The sequence below is a fragment of the Simochromis diagramma genome, unplaced genomic scaffold (genome assembly GCF_900408965.1).
Source record: "Simochromis diagramma unplaced genomic scaffold, fSimDia1.1 OVJJ01000201.1, whole genome shotgun sequence".
Classification (NCBI taxonomy): Eukaryota; Metazoa; Chordata; class Actinopteri; order Cichliformes; family Cichlidae; genus Simochromis; species Simochromis diagramma.
Genome location: NW_024387223.1, coordinates 246,729 through 269,080, shown reverse-complemented (window position 1 = coordinate 269,080; position 22,352 = coordinate 246,729). Strand labels below are relative to the sequence as shown.

General features: G+C 41.0%; 1 protein-coding gene and 1 long non-coding RNA gene across 2 annotated transcripts in view; one reads left to right on the top strand and one right to left on the bottom strand.

The window, feature by feature from the left end:
• The window catches only part of LOC120746634 (CD226 antigen-like), a 344,409-nt gene that overhangs the window by 240,547 nt on the left and 81,510 nt on the right, over positions 1 to 22,352 (bottom strand). The window lies entirely within an intron of this gene.
• Positions 730 to 1,342, top strand: LOC120746658. The gene is made up of 2 exons (XR_005698897.1): positions 730 to 1,046; positions 1,184 to 1,342. It is a non-coding gene; the product is annotated as an uncharacterized LOC120746658 (long non-coding RNA).

The window sequence follows — 22,352 nt, the reverse complement described above, 5'->3', positions numbered from 1 at the left end:
TATTTAAATACCTAATATAAATGTTCCTCAGTTTAGTTTTGTTATCTTTGTTTTTCCTAGTTTTGTAAATATGCCTTAATAAAAAATACTCTGACTTAATCTCAGTTTTGTCTCCTTTTGTCTGCGTTTGGTTTCTCATAAAAAAATTACTGTTATGGACTGTTGTGAACTTTATCTGTCTCTGATTTTTCCACGCCTTAAGTTTTTACTGTCTTGCAAATCTAAAATTTAAAACTAATCTAAATCTAAAACTAATTTTACGCTTTTTATGCTTTCTTTTATTTGTTTTTCATTTGTTTTTAATTTATCAAGATTACAGCTGAGCATCAATTGCAATGGATCCAACAATGGCATTGTCACTCAGGAAAACACTCCAGTGGGATCTAAGATTGTTTGTGACAAGGACAGGAGTGTCATCTCTGTGACCCCGGAGCTTTTCAAAATCTTTATAAAAGTATATTATTCCTAAATACAGGAACCGGTCTTGTAATTTGTTGTTTATGAATGAACTAATATGAAGACAAAATTTGCTGCATTTGTAACTCTGGTTAACGCAGCTATCAATAAATAAAAGCCTGTTAGTAAAAACAGTCATAAGAAAAATATTACAGGTGATAAATAGTCAATAAATAGAGCATAATGGTTAGAAATTTCATTAAAAACATCAGCAATGATATAATTCTCGTTATAGGATTTCATTTGTGTTTAAAAACATGTTAAAAGGGTACAGAACTTGCAAATTCATGGTGTTTTATGTTAATTCAGGTAAAATGGCTAAAATATGTGTTGAGACTCTTATTGTGAAAGGGCACGCTGCAGCGTGACTCCTGTGATAGCCACACCCAATCAGGTTGTTCCTTCTTTTTGATGCTGGAGAGGGAGAAATGCAGACAGTCCTTGCAGAGCTGCTGCTTAAATGAGTGAAAAAAATAGTAAAAACAAGCCAGAAATCTACTTGAAGCCATTTTTGTACTCTGGAGAATGTATTTTTTTTTCCGACCTGTCCTTGCCTTGGTGACGTTGTAAACATAACCGAACGGGACTTGGTGAGTTCAGAAATTGTATTTTATTTCATGCAAGAAATGTTTTGTTGTATTATATTGCTCATTTGATGCAAATGAGCCAAGGTAGCAGATTTATGTTGTTTTTTCGAATGTTTATGCATTTTTTGTTTGTATGGTAGGCCATTAAGGTTTGGATCGGGAAATGCTGAGCTAGAATCGGAGTTTGATCCGCTGAGCGAGAAACAAGATGGCGAGCCACCCACGGACCCATTGAACTGTACCGAGCAGGAAAAAGGAAAACGCCCCCTGCTGGACGTTGAGCTCTTTCGCTGAAAAAACTGGTAGGATTAATCCATACACCTCTGCAAAAGAACAGCGGACTTTCAAAGCACTGGATAATCATTCGGAGCAATTCCAGGATTAATAGTTAAAGGACACAAAGAAAACTTTCTTTTGTTTGTTTGTTTAAGGGATTCATTCAGCCTTTTGCTGAATTGTTTTCAGTTTTTACATGTTTCTGTAAATTATTTTGGTCAACCTTACATTTTAATGCTGTAATGGTGTTAATGGAAATGTAAATAATTTTGTTGGGTTAAAACAAAATAAGAACTGGTTGAAATTTAAAGGTGAACCTAGACCAAGATTAAATTAAATCTTGGGCTTAAAGAACTGAACTTGATTTAAAATAACACAGTGTTAATTCAAATAGATTGAAGGATAAACTTGAACTTAGAACTTGAAATAAATAAGACAATAACCTAGGTTGAAAATAACATCCTTCTAAAGCCAAATAAAAGGTTTTGAGATAAATAGGATGAACTAACAGAACATACTGAACAAAAAGGGGAAAGAAAATATCTTGTTTTCCTTAAATGTGATGTTGGATGTGTTATATAATGTGTCTATAACTGTCAAAGGAGTGTGTATAACTGTCTATAACTGTCTATTCTCTGTCTTCACAAAATAATAATCCGGCAATTTAAACGTATTTACTGGTCTGTGGTCTTTATTACATGCTACACTCATTTCTGCTCTAGTAGTCTAACCTAACTGGTCCTAGTATACTGTAACGACTCCAGAAGTGTTACACATGTTTCATGCCTCTGTTCTTCAAATTTTCAAACATGACTTGACTACCTTTTGTCATAATAATAATAATAATAATAATACATTTTATTTATGAGCGCCTTTCAAGTCACCCAAGGACACTTTACAATAGGATAAAACACTTAGTAAAACAATGGCAGAATGAGAACAATAAAATACAAGCACAAGATAAAATGAACAAACAGTGGATTCACAGTGAATATGCAGATTTGAACAGATGAGTCATCATCCTTAAAGGATTAAATCACATCAGTTCCTAAATACAATGAGTAGTTGTCTTTCACACACTGTATGTTACAAGCACTGTAAATGTTGCTCTTTGTTATTTATAATCTGTTGATGTCACTTCCAGGAGAATCCTTTCTCAAAAAAGAGATGGGACACTTGTTCAATTGTTGGGAGCGGTGGGATTCTAACAAACAGCGGCTGTGGAAAAATGATTGATTCAGCTGATTTTGTTATTAGGTGAGAAAGATGTTCACTGTAAGGAATGGAAATCGTGATGAGGACTCTTCTCTCTGAAAGTAATATTTCATGTTATTTCAGGTGCAACCTTCCTCCTCTGGAAAAAGAATTTCACAATGATGTCGGCAGGAAGACTAACCTTGTGACAGCAAACCCAAGCATCTTCATGCATAAGTGAGCAATTAATGAACCCGACATTGAACTGACTTGTTAGTTTATGTCTTGTTGCTTTAAGTCATGCATTAATTTGCAGGTATGGGTCACTGACGGGACGTCGCGGGGCGTTTGCAGACAGTCTCCAACAGTATGGCAACTCCCTGCTTCTCTTTCCTTGCTTCTCCTTTGGTTTTACTCGCCCAGTGTGTCAGCGGGCTGTGTATGCCATTGAGGACATGGATATCCCTATCCAACCAATCTTCATAAAGGTATCTTGAAAGACTGGTCAAATTCTGGGAATCTCTGGGATTAAAGGAATATCGACCTAGCACTGGATTATATCTGACTACCCTGGCACTGGAATTTTGTGAAACGGTGCATTTGTATGGATTCTGGCCATTTAGTAATCACCCAGATAAACTCTTTCCCCTGACTAACCACTACTATAATAATGTACCCTATAATAGGAAAGTCCATGCAATGCCAAATGAGTTTTCCCACTTGGTGGAGCTGCATAATAAGGGCGTGCTCAAGCTTTACCTTGGAGACTGTAAATCAGATCAGGTCTAGTTTGAATTTTGCAATAACAAAAGAACATGTTCAAGTATCCAACTGAGAGGCCAAGACATTTGCACTCAAATCCAAATGTATTAGAGAGATGTACACTACTTATTATTTCAACAGTCTTTCTTTTAATTATTGTTCCATTTCATGTGTTAGAAATAAGTTTTTTTTGCTAAAGTTTCTTTTTAACAACATTTGCAGTGCAGGGTCATGATAAAGTTGATACACTCCTCGTTAGGAGGAGGGTACAATACGCTACAAGAAAATAAAATAGAGACTTTAGATAGAAATTGAGAAATCACCATTTGCTTATAAGCCACTACTTCTGTTACAACCTTTATATTACTCTGCTAGTGGTCACTTTTGGTTCTGCAACAAAGACAGTTCTCTGCAGCACTGACTGTTGACACTTTCAAACATAAACACTTTCGAGCATTTGTAAAAGGTTAAAAATGTGTGTTTAAGCCAGAAATATGAGTTAAACTAATAGTTAAAAAGTTAAGGGATAAGAAGCAGGAGGTCGCAGCAGACGGACGCCCGTCCCTGAGCCTGGTTCTGCTGGAGGTTTCTTCCTGTTAAAAGGGAGTTTTTCCTTCCCACTGTTGCCAAAGTGCTGCTCATAAGGGGTCATATGATTGTTGGGTTTTTCACCATATATATTATTATAGGATATACTGTACAATATAAAGCGCCTTGAGGCGACTGTTGTTGTGGTTTGGTGCTATATAAATAAAATTGAATAGAATAGAATAGAAGATCATTCATAACTTATGGGGATTTAAGTTCAGTTCATGTCTTCAAACAAGGTAAAAAAAAATGGACACCCCCGTTATATTTTTTGTGCTTATTATGTCTTATTATATTTGCTGAATCAGTGTTATCCACTACACTTTACATGTTCTATGGCATTACTTAAAGATACCACTAGATGGCGCCTAATGCTCAGGAGGAACGTAAACCCTCTTTGGAGGCAAATCTGCAGAATAAATCCTGCAGTTGAAACTGTAAACAAGCTCATGATCTGTGCCTCTTTATTTTAATGCACAGCTGCAGGATCTAGGATTGCACACCTCCCAGCCACTTGTCAGACCAGGGGGCACAACACAGTCAACTTATCAATTCTAAATCCACAGAAAATTTACAGTTTTAAGACTTTGAAAGTACTGTTTACCTGTGAGCCTGCAGTACATTGCATTTGTTACGATGCAGCTAAAGAGTCAACTGTCACAGCAAGCTAGCTTTCACTAGATTGTTCTTTAAAACATACAGATGTGGCTCTGATCCATTTGTTGTCAGTTTTTATGACAGGCACAGATTCATCATTGTCTTTATGGAAACTATGTACAAAAATGCAGTTTAAAATTTGTCTAAAGAACTAATATATATGATAAAAACCTGATTTATATCTATTAAAGTAGTACTATACCCGGAACAATGAATTGTTGTTTTGTATTTGTATCCATGAAATTAAGTCAGTGAAAAAAAACACTTTATATATGAATTTATTAACTTTGCTGCTTCACATGAATTTTGTTAATAATAAGCATTACATTTGTGTTTTCATTGTCATTTAATTATACACAGCAACATAATGACTCGCATTTGTGCAACTTACAGGCAAATATCACAATCAAACACGGCACTTACAACTGCATCAAAAACATGACCTGTTTGAACATTTATCCTCACAATATATGTAATATTTATTTCTTTTTCTTTGATAAAACTGACATAATAGCAATAAACTGAAGAACAATGTAGTAGCAAAGCAATCAGCCATAGAAGTTTAAAAGAAAATCTATACCCTGTGTCCACAAACACTGAAAAACATGCTAAGATGAATGTGTGCAGCTGCATAATTCGAAAGATATAATACTATGGAGGCATCCTTAGTTTGAAAAACAACTGAAGTAAAGTCTCATAAATTCAATTTCCTTGAATCAAAATGTACAAATAGACACGTACAGTTTGTTCTAAATATATTCTGTGCACTGTCGACCTTCTGAATGATGTTCATGCTGTTTACAGTCTGGTTAAAGTAAAGAGAAGTGTGCACGGGTTTGCCACAACGCCTCAAATTTTGATCAGAAATCTTTGTAAAACCCACAGAACCACACAAATAAGAACAAAGAAATGAGACCAAAGCTAACCAATCCTGCAGAGAAACCAGATAATTGCTGTGGTGATAAAGACAATTATTATTATTGCTTTTTGTTTTAGTCTTTGTTTGTTTTTTTTAATAAAAATCTTTTTCACTGTTGAATTGATTTTCTTGTCTCACAAAAGTTGTGTGACTGTAACTCCATGTAAAGAACAGAAGATATCTACTAATCGGTTATACAAGTAATTGTTATCTGGGGTGTTGGGTGGACGGATTCGAGACCCTCAGCTGGACTGCAGTGGTTGGACTGGTGGACTACATCTTTTAGGGGGGAGATGGCATCTGACTCTGATGGAAACTCTGGAAAGACAAACATCATTATGTCAATTTAACAGGTCTAAACACAGTTCTTGGTGTTTTCTTTTTCCTGCTCCACTAATTAAAGAAAGTGCATCTCAGCTTTTTCAATACTGACGCAAAACCCCAAAATATGCTGCGCCAAAAACTGGTCTGCCCCAAGAATCGAGCGCCCCGGCACAAATGCCAAAACGTCACAGTCTATATATGGCTACAGGCCAGTGGACACTCTTTCAATGATGAGGATGTACACATGAAAGCTGGTTTGAGCAGAAAGTCATGGAGACCATTTATGTGAAAAGGGCCTAAGCGTACATCTGTCACCATCTTACAATGCTGTGATTGCAGCCATTCCCCAACTCTCTGTGACTGGGACTCATGGCCATTGATCAGTGTCCTTTTGATACAGACTAAAATATCAACGTGCTGGGATCTTGGTCTGATTCGGAACAATGACAGAGACAAAGGAGAGAAGCTGTACCTGTTGACTTTGATTTGTTTCTCTTTCACGATTTGTGAATAAGTGGTGTTTTTTTCCTCACTGTTGAGTAGACTGCATACCGATTTATCCCTGCGGAACAAAACACACAGAGGACATCAATGCAAGTTATACAGCCTGAAAGCTACCTCTGCGGCTGATTTGAATAAGATACAAAAATCATTCATGTCCTTTATCTATATCTATGTGTTCTTTTTAGTATCAGTCAATTTACATCTGTATATAAAAAGCTGGAGAGGCTGAGGACGATGGACTAAATTCTGGAGGCTCATGTCTATTAATAAAAAAGCACTGGAGTGTTTTCATCAGAAACTGGAATCCACAGAGCTGTTAGTTTCCTGTTAATCATAGGCTAAAAACAATAGATCCTCCCTGTTATGGTTCATCAACAAACACACAACAACTACTTTCGACCTGTTTAAAAAAATACTTAGCACTTTATGCTCAAGTGGGGTCTGGAGACTGTCCCAGGCTTAGTGTGAAAGATGCGATCCAAAACAGACTGTAGCAAGACAAACTATCCACACTCAATCACAATCACTCGAGAATCACCAAATAACTTCACTCATATGTCTTAGGCAGTGGGACTAAGCTGGAGCGCCCAGAGAGAACCCACACAGACACGAGGAGAATGATGTAAACAGAAAGGTCAAAGGTCAATTGGCGGTCAAAAGGTAGCTGAAGGATGAGCTATTTGTTTATTCGAGTGATTTATTTATTCGATTCAGTAAAAGGACTAGATATTGTAGTCCCTGATAATGCATTGCTTTAAATGGCGAGAATCTTGAGGGATGGCTGTTATGAGGAAAGGCAGCCCAGAGACATCGTTGTGTGCCTCAACTTTCTGTCTTTAAGGGTAATCTGCCATTTTTAGGGGGATTAGATTTCTGATCTAGATTATCATATTAAGATTTGGGACACATCGCCAGTAGTGGACCTTGGATTCATCGGGTGTTTCGGCCATTATCACTAGACACCCTCATCAAGGAGGCCCTGCCAGGGTTGATCAGGCCCTGGAGTGTCTGTGGTTTATGTTAAATTGTTATTTCTCTTCTTCTTTCTTCTGTTTAGTTTCCTACAGTTCATCTATTCACTGCAACTGAGAAATAATACCTGACTCTTTAGCATTTATGGAGCCTCACTTCTTTAAAGGGATAGAAAAGGTGATAGAGAGAAGTAAGACAAAAGGGACAAGATAGGAGAGAGCAGAGAGGAGAGCCGGAAGGGGGGCGCCTGATCTGGCTTCCCACACCTCCCCGCTGGATCGGGCTGTACGCTCTACCTCCCCACTGCCTCCCAGAAAAGGGAAGAAGAGCAGATAATCATTTTTTATTCATTTATTTGTTCATTAGTAGAAACAAAGAACATGAACACCACCTCTGCTCTGTCCGATGTCACATAAGACGTCACTGATTGGATTGTCTTCTATAGCTTCCACTTGATTAGCTGAAGCAAACCAAAAGGAACAGCAGTATGACGCTGTGCAAGTTTTGATGACACGTTTAAAGTCATTGATATACTTTTACATAGTTCTGAAAAAACCAAACCTGAGTCAAATCCAGAGGTCCGAGTGTCACCTTCAGGTTTTCTAACATCACAAAGTTTTATCAACAGAATTATTGAAATGAGTAGAGCTGCAACACAGACTGTTAAAAAGAATGACAACACAGAGACAACAGGCGGGGAGAGTGATGTATCACAAGAGGTGCAACCAGGAGGAGGTGTGGATGTAGGTGGAGGTGTGGTGGTGTTTCTCTCTAAAATAAAGCAAACACAGTCATTAAGTTGTCGTCACATTGTGAATGTTGAAACCTGCAGAAACACAGACAGCTGAGTGTGTCACCTGTGACAGTGATCCAGCTGGATGGAGACTCTCCATGACCGCTGATGTCACACTTGTAGAGGCCTTCATCAGACCTGGAAACATGCTGGATGGTCATGTGACCTGCAGAGTCTTTCCCAGTGAAGACGCCATCTTTGAAGAAAATGGCTGTGATGTTGGAGGGAGTGGTCTTTGTTGTACAGAGCAGAGTGACGTCATCTCCCTCCATCACAGGGAGGACAGGACTCTGCAGGATCACTGATCCACCTCAACACAGAGACAAACTACAGCATTTCATCCATTTACACACAGCTTCATCAACACTAACTCCACACACTCAGCTTACCAGCGACTGTCAGGTTAACCATGTTACTGATGGTACTCTGATTGGACTCACACCAGTAAACTCCACTGTCCCATGTAAAGAGATCAGTGATTTTCCAGGAAGAACTATTCTTTTTTCCCCAGTCGACCTCACACAGAGTCCTGTTTTCCGTGTTTGTGTTTCTCGTCAGAGTCCATCCAGCAGAGCTGTCGTCCTCCTCACAGCTCAGAGACACAGAGTCATAATCAAAGAACTGAGAGCTGCTGGGACTCACAGTCAGACGAGCTGTGAGGGTTAAAATAAAAATTATGTTGATCTTTTTTAAAAATAATGCCACAAAATTATTTCTACTTTCAGTAGTTTTACATTAGTGACCCCCACTGAAAGAAGGAGTAACAGACTTGATCATTTAACATAATTGGAATAAATAAATGAAAAAAGGTTACTGACCTTGATTTGCTGCACAGCTCAGCACTAAGATCAGAACTGAAGAGAAATAAAACAGTTCACTGAATCACCGAGAGGAAAACAATTTAGTTTTCTAAAGGTAACCAAGGAACATTAAACTCTGGTGTCTCCTTTTATTATGTGGCAACCACATATTAAGAGGAGACACTAGATTGAAGAAAAAGAAGATAGAGATGGATACGATGCACTGTAGAATCCAGGCAACAACATCACCAGAGAAGTGAGGAGAAACAGGACTACACAGTAAAGAGACCTCCAAAAGTACAGCGAGAAGTTTGGATAGACCTGCAATGAGATCAAGATGCAGAGATCCATGCCATTCGTATATAGGTGTTTTTTTTAATGTGCAGGGTAAAGAGGGCGTACCATAAACAAATACAGTCAAGAGGGGTATGTTGCATCTGGGTTATAAAGTATTGAATCTGGGATAGCATTTTATAGGGCAGACACCTCCAAGAACTACAAAGTAATGTCTTGATTTTTTTTCTTTTTTATGCTGCTACTGTGCAAGAAAACTCTGCAGTCCTAAAAATAAAACCTGAGCAGTTAAAGTGTTTTCATCAGAAACAGGAAACTAGATCACCGCACAGCTGCTAGTTTCCTGTTAATCACAGACTGAAAAAATAGAGCTCCACACAGATTAATGCCTCATCTTAGTGTTAAACGCAAACGCAGAACAACTGCGTTTGCGTTTAACACTCATAGTGCTACCTGCTCTACTTCCTGAAATAAGGCTTTTAGTTTTATTCGCTAAAGTTGAAAGTGACTTTTATGCTTTACTTGTATTGAGAATGACTTAATAATCTTGAATTAGAATATTGATTGTTAATTTAAGCTGGCAGCTGTTTAACAGACAGTCTGAGCCACAGCTTGCCTCATTGGTGAGACTGGTCTAACCCATTTACCGTAACATCAGAGGAAAGGACACCACACTGCTGCTGCTGCATTACCAAACAAGTTGTCTGCAGGCACTGGCGACATCATACTGCTCAATTCATTCACTGAGACCACAGCCTCACTTCAGGTTTGACAGCATTTCTAGCAGGTAGCGGCAGACAGCTTGAAAGTGAATTGAGGCTGCAGTTTGGGGGAGGTCTCAGAGGGACTGGCAGCAGGGTGGGTATATCCACAAATACTATCATATGTAGATAAAGAAACAGAAGGGATGAAACTGGTCTCCATAAATGATCTCCAATTCTAAATGGATACTTTATATAACATTTCTTGCTAGTACTGGTTTCAACCATCTTTTGCCTTCTTCATGGCATAAATTTATTCACCTCAGAGAATTTAGTCTATATTGGCAAGATATCATCACACAGTTGCTGAAGACTTGTCAGCTACTTGTCCACAATTCAAAGCTCTCCTTTCACCAAATCCAAAAGGTTCTCTAATGCATGTGGTGCTGTGGCACATCAGCTTTAACTTTCCACATATTGGGTTGTCAGAAATGTTCTTCTGCACAACTTGGATGCAATAGGTGGTCAATTATACTGAGTTACAGCAATATGATTGGCCATTTGTTGTCGATTCAGTTTTGTTTATATAGCACCAATTTACAATGACATTCACCTCAAAGATTTTGCCTAATATGATTGGGCAGCAAGGTAATATACATCAACACTGGCAAGAACTCATTCTTCACTCATTTAGCCTACTTTTTATTTTATTGCTTATTTATTACTGTATATCTCAAAAATCTAAAAAAGTTGATTCTGTTCATCTGGACGAAGCGTTTTCAGTGGGAGAAACCTTTTGTCGTTCATCCAAGTGACTTCTTCAGTCTCAGCTGACTGCAGGTTTTCCCACTCTTATAAGGTATGACTGAAACTAGCACCACTGACGAACATTGGGCTGTGAAGTCAGTTCAGTGATCATTAATATGCAAATTGTCACGACCATTGATCACTCACAATATTGATCATGTTCGTCCTCAAGATGTTCTAAAGATGAATTCAGTCTGACGTAAATATTTCGTGCCTTCTCCATAATAACTCATCAACAGCAGATGGTTAAAGTACAGAAATGTAAACAGAGAGAATCTACTCACAGAAAGTAGAAATGTTTCCTCCATTGTTGCTCTTAGTAATCTGCTGTTTCTCATCAGCAGTGACAACATATAGTGACCCAGTCCTTCCTCTTCATATATGTCTGTTTCCATATATAAAAGCATGTGTCATAGTCCCTGTTGGGTTATTTTAGGGCTCGCCGTTCTGGTCAGATTGTTGACACCTATGGTGGTAATCAGGATGTTAAATCAACTGTTTGCTCGCTCTTCACCATGCTTAGTTTTCTCTCTCTTTCTCCTTCTACCAAGTAAGAGCTCGAAATCACGTTCAGATTTCTCTGGCATTAAATTATTGTTAAATGTACACGTATATATATACATGTACATGTATACATGTATATATAGTTCTAGGCATTCCAGGATCCAGGTGTGGGGCATTGAGTCATAGGCGTTCTTGTAATCAATCCAGGCACTGGTCCTGCAGTCTCGGCTGACTGCTTGGTCTGCCAGTAGCTGGTGTTTTGCGCGTCTGGTATTCTTGCCCATCCCTTTCTGTGCCCGCTCATGTATTGACCCATGTGCCTTGGTTGGTAGTTGGAGGGGACCGGTCCCTTCTGGATCCCTTGAGGATCAGGACTGTCCGGGTGTCTCTCGTCAACTAGCAGCTGGCTCATTTGTGCTGCCAGGCACTCGTGGAGTGCAGGCAGCTCCTTCAGCCAGTAGGCGTGAACCATGTCAGGGCCTGGTGCTGTCTTCATACTGGAGACCCCTTCTTGGATATCTGCCACTGTGATGGTTACTGGACCCTGTTCGGGGAGGTCGCTGTGGTCTGCCCTCAGATCCACTAGCCACTGAGCATTGCTGTTATGGGTTGCGTCCTTCTCCCATATGCTCTTCCAGTATTGCTCCATCTCCTGCCTTGGTGGTGCTGTTCTCTTATTGTTCCCCTGCCACCGAGAGTACACCTTGGCTGGTTCTGTGGAGAACAGCCAGAACAGCTTGTTTATTCTCCTGCCTTCTATCTCTCTGGTGTACCTGGAGTCGTTGCTTGGCAGTTTCCAAGGCCTCATGTATGGACACCTTCTTAGGCACCTTCCTCATCGTGCCTTTCTGCAACTCCGATAGTTGGCTAACCTCCCTCCGTGCTACCTTGATCTTAGCCTCTTCTCCATGGAGGGAACTGCCCCTTGTGGCTGTTCAATTTGTAGCCAAGCATCTCACTGATCACTGCTGCCGTACTGTAGATCAGCTTGTTAGTGTCGGTAATCGTGGCTGTAGGTATCGTCCGTAGTGCTGCATTAACATCATCTAGCACAGCGGTCCCCAACCTTTTTTCCGCCACGGACCGGTTTATGCCCGACATTCAATTCAATTCAATTCAATTTTATTTATATAGCACCAAATCACAACATAAGTCGCCTCAAGGCGCTTCATAGATACAGAGAAAAACCCAACAATCATATGACCCCCTATGAGCAAGCACTTTGGCAACAGTGAGAAGGAAAAACTCCCTTTTAACAGGAAGAAACCTCCGGCAGAACCAGGCTCAGGGAGGGGCGGCCATCTGCTGCGACCGGTTGGGGTGAGAGAAGGAAGACAGGATAAAAGACATGCTGTGGAAGAGAGACAGAGGTTAATAACAGATATGATTCAATGCAGAGAGGTCTGTTAATACATAGTGAGTGAGAAAGGTGACTGGAAAGGAAAAACTCAATGCATCATGGGAATCCCCCGGCAGCCTATGTCTATTGCAGCATAACTAAGGGAGGATTCAGGGTCACCTGATCCAGCCCTAACTATATGCTTTAGCAAAAAGGAAAGTTTTAAGCCTAATCTTAAAAGTAGAGATAGTTTCTGTCTCCTGAATCCAAACTGGAAGCTGGTTCCACAGAAGAGGGGCCTGAAAACTGAAGGCTCTCCCTCCCATTCTACTTTTAAATACTCTAGGAACAACAAGTAGGCCTGCAGAGCGAGAGCGAAGTGCTCTAATAGGGTGATATGGTACTACAAGGTCATTAAGATAAGATGGGGCCTGATTATTTAAGACCTTGTATGTGAGGAGCAGGATTTTGAATTCAATTCTGGATTTAACAGGAAGCCAATGAAGGGAAGCCAAAACAGGAGAAATATGCTCTCTCTTTCTAGTCCCTGTCAGTACTCTTGCTGCAGCATTTTGGATTAGCTGAAGGCTTTTCAGTGAGTTTTTTGGACATCCTGATAATAATGAATTACAGTAGTCCAGCCTGGAAGTAATAAATGCATGAACTAGTTTTTCAGCGTCACTCTGAGACAGGATATTTCTAATTTTAGAGATGTTGCGCAAATGGAAGAAAGCAGTCTTACATATTTGTTTAATATGTGCATTGAAGGACATGTCCTGGTCAAAAATGACTCCAAGGTTCCTCACAGTGTTACTGGAGGCCAAGGTAATGCCATCCAGAGTAAGAATCTGGTTAGATACCATATTTCTAAGCTTTTCAGGGCCGAGTACAATAACCTCAGTTTTATCTGAATTAAGAAGCAGAAAGTTAGCGGCCATCCAGGTCTTTATGTCTTTAAGACATTCCTGCAGTTTAACTCATTGGTGTGTGTTATCTGGCTTCATGGACAGATAGAGCTGGGTGTCATCTACATAGCAGTGAAAATGTATGCTATGTCTTCTAATGATGCTGCCTAAGGGAAGCATGTATAATGTAAACAGAATTGGTCCTAGCACTGAACCCTGTGGAACTCCATAATTAACCTCAGTGTGTGAATAGGACTCTCCATTTACATGCACAAACTGGAGTCTATTAGATAGATATGATACAAACCACTGCAGTGCAGTACCTGTAATACCTACAGCATATTCTAATCGCTCTAATAGGATATTATGGTCAACAGTATCGAACGCTGCACTGAGGTCTAGCAGGACAAGCACAGAGATGAGTCCACTGTCAGAGGCCATAAGAAGATCATTTGTAACCTTCACTAAAGCTGTTTCTGTGCTGTGATGAGCTCTGAAACCTGACTGAAACTCTTCAAATAAACCATTCCTCTGCAGATGATCTGTTAGCTGTTTGACAACTACTCTTTCAAGGATTTTTGATATGAAAGGAAGGTTGGAGATTGGCCTATAATTAGCTAAGACTGCTGGGTCTAGAGATGGCTTTTTGAGTAAAGGTTTAACTACAGCTCGCTTGAAGGCCTGTGGTACATAGCCTATCATTAGAGATAGGTTGATCATATTTAAGATCGAAGAATTAATTAATGGCAGGACTTCTTTGAGCAGTTTTGTAGGAATGGGGTCTAAAAGACACGTTGATGGCTTGGAGGAAGTAATTATTGAAGTTAACTCAGAAAGATCAATTAGAGAAAAAGAGTCTAACTTAACATCAATGGTACTAAGAGTAGCTGTAGATAATATTACATCTGTGGGATGATTACTGGTAATTTTTTCTCTAATGATAAAAATTTTATTTGTGAAGAAGTTCATGAAGTCATTACTAGTTCACGTTAAAGGGATTGTTGGCTCACAAGAGCTCTGACTTTTTGTCAGCCTGGCTACAGTGCTGAAGAGAAACCTGGGGTTGTTCTTATTTTCTTCAATCAGTGATGAATAGTAAGATGTTCTGGCTTTGCGGAGGGCTTTCTTATAAAGCAGCAAACTATTTCTCCAGGCTAAATGATGATCCTCTAAATTTGTGACACGCCATTTCCTCTCCAGATTACGAGTCATCTGCTTTAGGGTACGTGTTTGAGAATTATACCACGGAGTCAGGTACTTCTGATTAGAAACCTTAGTTTTCACAGGAGCTACAGTATCCAGAGTCGTACGTAGTGAGGAGGTGAAATTATTAACAAGATAATCGACTTCTGTTGGGGTAGCGTTCAGATTGCTGCTCTGCTCTATGTTGGTACAGGGCATTGAAGATGATAACAGTGGGTGGATTATATTCTTAAACTTAGCTACAGCGCTTTCAGAAAGACATCTACTTTGATAAAGTCTACTCTTCACCGCTGTGTAATCAGTTATTGTAAATGTAAATGTTATCAGGAAATGATCAGACAGGAGAGGGTTTTCAGGAAACACTGTTAAATGTTCAGTTTCTATGCCATATGTTAAAACAAGATCTAGAGTGTGATTAAAGTGGTGGTTGGGTTCTTTTACATTTTGAGAGAAACCAATTGAGTCTAATAACAGATTAAATGCCATGTTGAGGCTGTCATTTTTAGCATCTACATGGATGTTAAAATTACCCACAATAATTATTCTAGCTGAGCTGAGAACTAAATCAGATAAAAAGTCTGAGAAATCAGACAGAAACTCTGAGTAAGGCCCAGGTGGACGATAGATGATAACAAGTAAGACTGGTTTCTGAGTTTTACAGCTGGGGTGGACGAGGCTAAGCATCAGGCTTTCAAATGAATTAAAAGTCTGTCTTGGTCTTTCATTAATTAATAGGCTGGTGTGAAAAATTGCTGCCACACCGCCCCCTCGGCCTGTGCTTCGAGATTTCTGGTAGTTAGAATGACTCGGGGGTGTTGATTCATTTAAACTAACATAATAATCCTGCTGCAACCAGGTTTCTGTAAGGCAGAGTAAATCAATTTGTTGATCAATTATTAAGTCATGTACTAACAGAGACTTGGAGGAGAGAGACCTAATATTTAATAATCCACATTTCACTGTTTTACTCTTTGGTTCAGATGTGGATACTTTATTGTTCTTTCTTTGTCATTGTTTATGTTTAAGTTGTTTGTTGCTGGTTTTTAGTTTGTTTTTTGTCTGTTTGGGAGCTGACACAGTCTCTGTGGAGATGGGTTTTTAACTACAGAGTCCGACATTGTTTTGGCAAAGTTGCACACCGATTCAATATTGATTTTAGTGACCTCCGATTGGCGTAACCGGGTGTCATTACTGCCGACGTGAATTATGATCTTACTGAATTTACGTTTACCCTTAGCCAGCAGTTTTAAATTTCCTTCAATGTCGCCTGCTCTGGCCCCTGGAAGACAATTGACTATGGTTGCCGGTGTCTCTAGCTTCACATGTCTGAGAACAGAATCACCAATTACCAGAGATTACCCCCGGCGGGTGTGTCGCCGAGTGGGGAAAAACGGTTAGACACATGAACGGGTTGGTGGTGTACCTGGGGCTTCTGTTTAGGACTATGCTTCCTCCTCACCGTGACCCGGCCGCCCTCTTTCCCCAGCTGCTTGGGGTCTGCCGGGGAACAGCTAGCGGGGCCTACGCTATCTTCGGCTGCACCAGCTACAGGGGGCTGGCTAGCTATGGGTGAATGAAGGGTGCGAAGCCGAGTCTCCAATTCAGTAATCCTGGCCTCCAGAGCTGCAAATATGCTACATTTGTTACAGATATCATTACTGCTAAAGGAGGCCGAGGAGTAACTAAACATCTGACACAATGAGCAAGAAAGTGCAGGATGGACAGGTGAAGTAGCCATGGTGCTAACGAGTCGGCTACGAGCTAAGCTAAGCTAGCGAAACAGTACAGAGACAGTGAGTGAATACTTTGGCTATAACTTAGGTAGTGAGTACACAGAAAGTGTGCTTCGGATGAAGCACGTGAAGATTATACTATGAAAAAGAATGTATTTAAAAGTTGTTAATTAAATTGCTAAGCAAATAAGCTACTCAGAAACACCACTGTGTTTGAGCAGGAACAGGAAGTGATACTCTACCGCAGAGCGAGCGAACACCAAGTGGTTATTTGGTAACAATAACACCATTATTTTCACGGACCGGCCTTTAAGGTGTCGCGGATAAATACAACAAAATAAAACTAGTACCGGTACTGCAAAAAAGAAGATTTATTCATAACACACATGAAAAGACCCAGGAAAACCGAGTTAACAATAAAAACGATAACATAATAACGCTGAAAACCAATAAAAACCCTGAAAACCACACATTTCACACCTGAGCCTCAGCTCTCGCGGCCCGGTACCAAACGACTCACGGACCAGTACCGGTCCGAGGCCCGGGGGTTGGGGACCGCTGATCAAGCAGACGTGAGGGTACTGTGCCTTCTGAGGTACATGATCCTATCTTTAAGGTCAGTTCCTCTCGCACTCAACGATCCTTCTCCTATCGCACTTGGGGCTTGGTATCTAATCTGGCGTCCTGGCTCCCCCTTGCCATTGCATTTATGTTGTACCTCGTCAATCTCTAGCTGTGAAAGCAGTCCCTTCTTTCAAATGTTGGAACATTGAGCTACTAGTTGTTTCGCCGTCATTGTGGATGTTGGGTATCGAAGAATCCATAGGTCCCTCATCCTATTCATGTAGCCCCTTCCGCCAGGGTTACTTGCGTAGTAGCATTCCAACAAAGCCCTGTTTTCGTCTCTTGCCCACCGATGCCTTCTTGTTCCAGTAGCCCACTTCTCGTCAGGGTGTGAGAGACACAGGTCTCCGAGTGTCCAGCATTCAGACGGTTACCTGAGGACACTTATGTGAGAGAAAATCTGCTGACACAGATATGTAGAGCCAAATACTGTCAATAAGGCCTCTGCAATGTTCTGAAGACAGTTAAACTTGTCAGATAGTGATGTCCAGCAGGTGAAAATGCAAGCTCCATGAACACACACATCTATGGATTCCAGCTGCTTCGATGTTGCATTAACTGGCATTAACTCAGCCAGTTAATGCAAGACAAATCCAGCTGCTCATTAAAGATTTCTGGTTTGATCAGAAAATAAAACATTGGTCCATACACCTGAAAGTCCCAAAAATGCATTGTGTCTCGAGTCTACGGATGTATCCGTGTATCACCGTCATTAAGAAGAGGCACAACTAATTTGTGTATGCGAGCTGATTTGCGATGTGAACCGTTGGCGCGGCCATTTATATTTTGATGCACCTTCTCAGATTAACTCACTGCGTGTCGTGCCCAGGGCTGGACTGGGACAAAAAAACAGCCCGGGCATTTTGACTAAAGACCATCCACTAGCTATTAAAGCCATAAAGCCTTTGAATGAAAACAAATGGTGTTGTGACAGTGATGTACAGTCTTGTTGGTATATGTATGATTTCTATACATTTTACATCAGATAAAAACTTTGGTTGTAAGATTTAGATAATTATTTAATAACAGCCAGACATTTTAAATGAGAATAAGAAAGTATTTCTTTGTGCCCCCCTTTCCCTGTTAATGCCCTACATGCCCCCCTGGCAACACTTTGCTAGACCCGCCCCTGCACAGTTACCAGCTGTCAGCTACTTAGAAAAGGATCCTGGTGTTATTTGTCTCTCAGAAACAGTTCATAACTTCCCTTCAACTCATTTATGTCACCTAAAAGGTAAACCTGTTTCTCCTTCACCTGTTCAGCTCTGATGATTCAGTAAGGACATCTCCTGGTTTCATCTTCATGTTTCCCTCTCACCAGAAATACAAACCGATATCATGATCAGCAGCTTTTTACAGCTGTGGCTCCAGCAAACATCAGATGATACTAGAAAGTAATATTAAATACATTCTAACAACAGCTGATCAAGCTTAAACGTGCTGCTGTTGTTTAACGTGACATCCGGCGGTTTCCTCTTTCTGGCGCAAAGTGGCAAAGCCACCACCAAACAACTGATCGTGTTTGGTGGTGGTCGTGCCATCAGTTAACCCTTAGGATTGCCTGGTATAGCGCTGACCAGCCCCTGGCAGGACCTTGGCCTGTACCTGACCCTGCACCTGCTGTTTCTGACCGGAGGACAAGTGGAAAGTTACCCAGCAGCAGGGGCAGTTAACGGGCACTATAGAGAGGAGGATCCACCAGGGCTGTTGTCCTTCTCTCCATGTCTGTGTGGCTTTGCTGTTTGTGCTACTCTACACCCCCGAGATTGCTTTGCTTGCTTTGCTATGTACTTTCTTGCTGTTCAGATGATTCAGTGTATTAAACTCTGTCTCAACAATTCTAATCTTTTCAGGGGGTCTTTTTCTTTAGTGAACTGATGTTAATCAGATCTAAATAAGCTGGATCTCCACATCATCCGTTAGATAAGGTTATCATGCTGACTTCAAAATTTGCGACTCCACAAAGTTTATATTAATCAGTTTATTTTGTATCCTTGTGGTTCAGATGTGTCAAATATCAACACTGAATGTACCTGCAGATGTTTTTGATCACTCACTGAAAGTCCGTACAAACATTAGAGCTAATCACTTAGAACTGCCAGGAGGAGTCATTTTGAGCCATCACTCCTTTGTCTCCCTACACTCAGTACTCCAAGCCCATCATCTCTGATGTTTCCCTGATGTCGCCTTAATGTCACGATGTAGCTCCAGTACTTAGTAAGGAAAATGATGACTTACAATTTTGCTTTTGTAAAATAAAGATCTTAAATTCAGTATGTGCTGTCTCAGTCTGCTCCCTGGGTCAACCATGACACAGATCTGGCAAATTTTATTTATTTATTACTAAAATACTGTAATTACTCAGGGGAAAATCTGATATTCAGAAGAAGGTGAGGTAAAAGAATCACAGATGGGGTTAAATGATGCAACAATTCACATGATAAATTCAGTTTAAAGCTGATATTTAGAAGTACAGAGTAAGGACTGAAGTAAGGGTGGGGCTTCACAGATGCCAGTTAGACATTGTTCCAGTGGAACAGCTGAAGCTGCTCTTATGATCAATTGTCTTGCAGTAAATAGGCCTGGAAGAGTTTAGATATGGAAATGTTTCGGATAAGTTTCAAACATTATTTTATCTGTTACCGGTTCCCCATTTTGTCTGTTTATTGTAAGTTTGTGGGTTTGTTTTTTTAGACATTATTATATCCAACCACCAGAATCAAGCTGCTGGTCTCTGATAGGTCAAATTATTCTCAATCAAAATGAAACCAATGAAACAAATAAGGTTTAATCTGAGGATCTCTCAATATTTAGGATATCTACACCATCTGTCATCATCTAGTATGAGAAAATTCCAGCGTCTCATCCTTTCCACAGGGTTATTGAGGTTGATTAAATAATAATTGCCTGTATAGTATTTTACTTAGTCCCTATGGACCCCAAAGCGCTTTACACATCCAGTCATCCACCCATTCACACAGTGGTGATGGCAAGCTACATTGTAGCCACAGCTGCCCTGGGGTGCACTGACAGAGGTGAGGTTGCTGCACACTGGTACCACCAGTAGGCAACGGATGAAGTGTTTTGCCCAAGGACACAACAACCGAGACCGGGGCTCGAACAAGCAACCTTCCGATTACAAGACGAACTGCCAACTCTTGAGCCACAATCAGCCAGGTTATCACATAAATAACTGTGATCCTCAACTTCCAGGCAAGAAGAGGAAGTTGAAGTCACTGCTGTGAAGAAATTGACACTATAGTTCACATGGGCTCACTAAAAAAGGACATCAGAAGATTGGAAAAATGTTGCCTGGTTTCACGACTCTCCATTTTTCTGCAACATTTGGATGGGAAGTCATGGCTTCAAGTAACTTAAAGAAGTCCAGAACACACATGCATCAACACTACAATGAGCGGGTGGAGGGAGGTTTGGAGTCTTCTCTCACCCCCATTCTCTGCGACTTGCTGGAGCGGGGGGGCTAGGAGGAGGAGTTGGCCGTCTGACTGCGGTCTGGAGTGTGGGGCCTCCCTGCTGCTGCGGAGTCGGGGCGGTCTGCCTCCCCACACCGCAGGGAAAAGGGTAACACCACCTGGGTCTGGATGCAGTTTCCCCCTCCAGGGGCAAGGGTACCTAGACCCGGTTTGTAGAGTACGCTTGAGGAGTGTGATCGTGTGTACAGCGTCTCTTTATGTCTGTCTCCACGTTGGTTGAGTGTGGAGTAAGTGCATATGAGAGCATGAGGGTGGGAATGGATGTTTGTATATGTGTGTGCCTGTATGTCTGTGTCTATATGTCAGGTTGGGTGTCAGGCGCCACCTCTCTGGGGACATCTTAGGCCCTCCAAGGTTTGGAGGCCTATCTCTACCACCACTTCCCCTGCCAGTGGCGGACTCCCTCAGACATCGGTGCGTTGGTGGTTCTTTGTGTCCGGGGATGGGCGTCCAGGTACACACCGGCTCACTCCTTGGCGGCCGCTTATCGGGGCCTGGAGCCTGGGGCTCGCTCGGGCCACTTCGGAGGTGGGGTGCCCCCGGCCTCTCGGCCTGGGGCTCGGTCACTCAGGCACGGCTGGCTGCCGGCGGAGCTCACGGGCGCGTCACTGCAACTCCCCCTGGCTTCTGCTCCGCGGCTGCTGAGTGAGCCCTCATCTGGGACTCTCCTCAGCTCTTTCTGGGACAGTGGCGCGGCTGCCCCTCTGTTGGTCTTCCTTGGTCTCTTGTGCTCTGAGGGCCTCTGGATGTCTGGAGTTTTGATCTCCTCCATACCTGCTTCATGCCCTGGAGGACGGGGCTGTGGCCCCCCCCACACCCTCTAGCAGATCATTACATGAAGGAACCTTTTAAAAAAAAAAACAAGCGCGTCCATGCTCACAGGTGTACACACGGGTGATCACACCCACAAACTACACCCTTTTTGGCTCCTACCTCAAAGCACACTATGTTCTGTTGATCTTATGTGCTGCACAATAATGTTTAATATTTAGTATTTACTGTCATATTCCCATATATCATTGTGATGTTGTTTATTCTATTACTCTTGTTCTCTTCTGCTTGTTTTCTTTTTTCTTTCTCAGCAGGTGATCCAGGTGATTGATATATGCTTTTTTTTTCTTTTTTTTTTCTGCTCATTCTGTTGGTTTTTGTTTTTTGCCCTTCTCCCCCGTCCCTCTTCTCAGCTGTTTCTCTTTCCCTCTTTCTTTCTCCCCTTCTTTCCCCCAGTCAAGTCTGTCCCGTATTCAGTAAGTGAAAATAAAATAAACAATAAAAGGTGAATCAAATAGACCATTACGGCAAGGCTGGGATGGTCAATTTGGTAAAGTAAATCCGTTGGGCATCTTTCTTTGCCTTTAGACAATAATTCTGATGGCAAAAGAGCCAAACGGGACAGGCAAAAAAAAAAAAAAAAAAAAAGAAAAAAAAAGGATTTGGTGAAAGGAGAGCTTTGAATTGTGGACAAGTAGCTGACAAATCTTCAGCAACTGTGTGATGATATCTTGCCAATATAGACTAAATTCTCTGAGGTGAATAAATTTATGCCATGAAGAAGGCAAAAGATGGTTGAAACCAGTACTAGCAAGAAATGTTATATAAAGTATCCATTTAGAATTGGAGATCATTTATGGAGACCAGTTTCATCCCTTCTGTTTCTTTATAGAATAGAATTAGAATAGAATAGAATTCAACTTTATTGTCATTGCACATGCACAGGTACAGGGCAACGAAATGCAGTTTGCATCCATCCAGAAGTGCTTTAGTGATATAGATATATTACAATATATATTAGCAATAATATAGATATGTGAGTATATTACAGAAATGGGTCTATTATGGTATGTTATAATGTACACGGTATGAAGTATGTTGTGAATATTCTATAACTATAAGTATGTACAGGCTGTAGTGAGTAC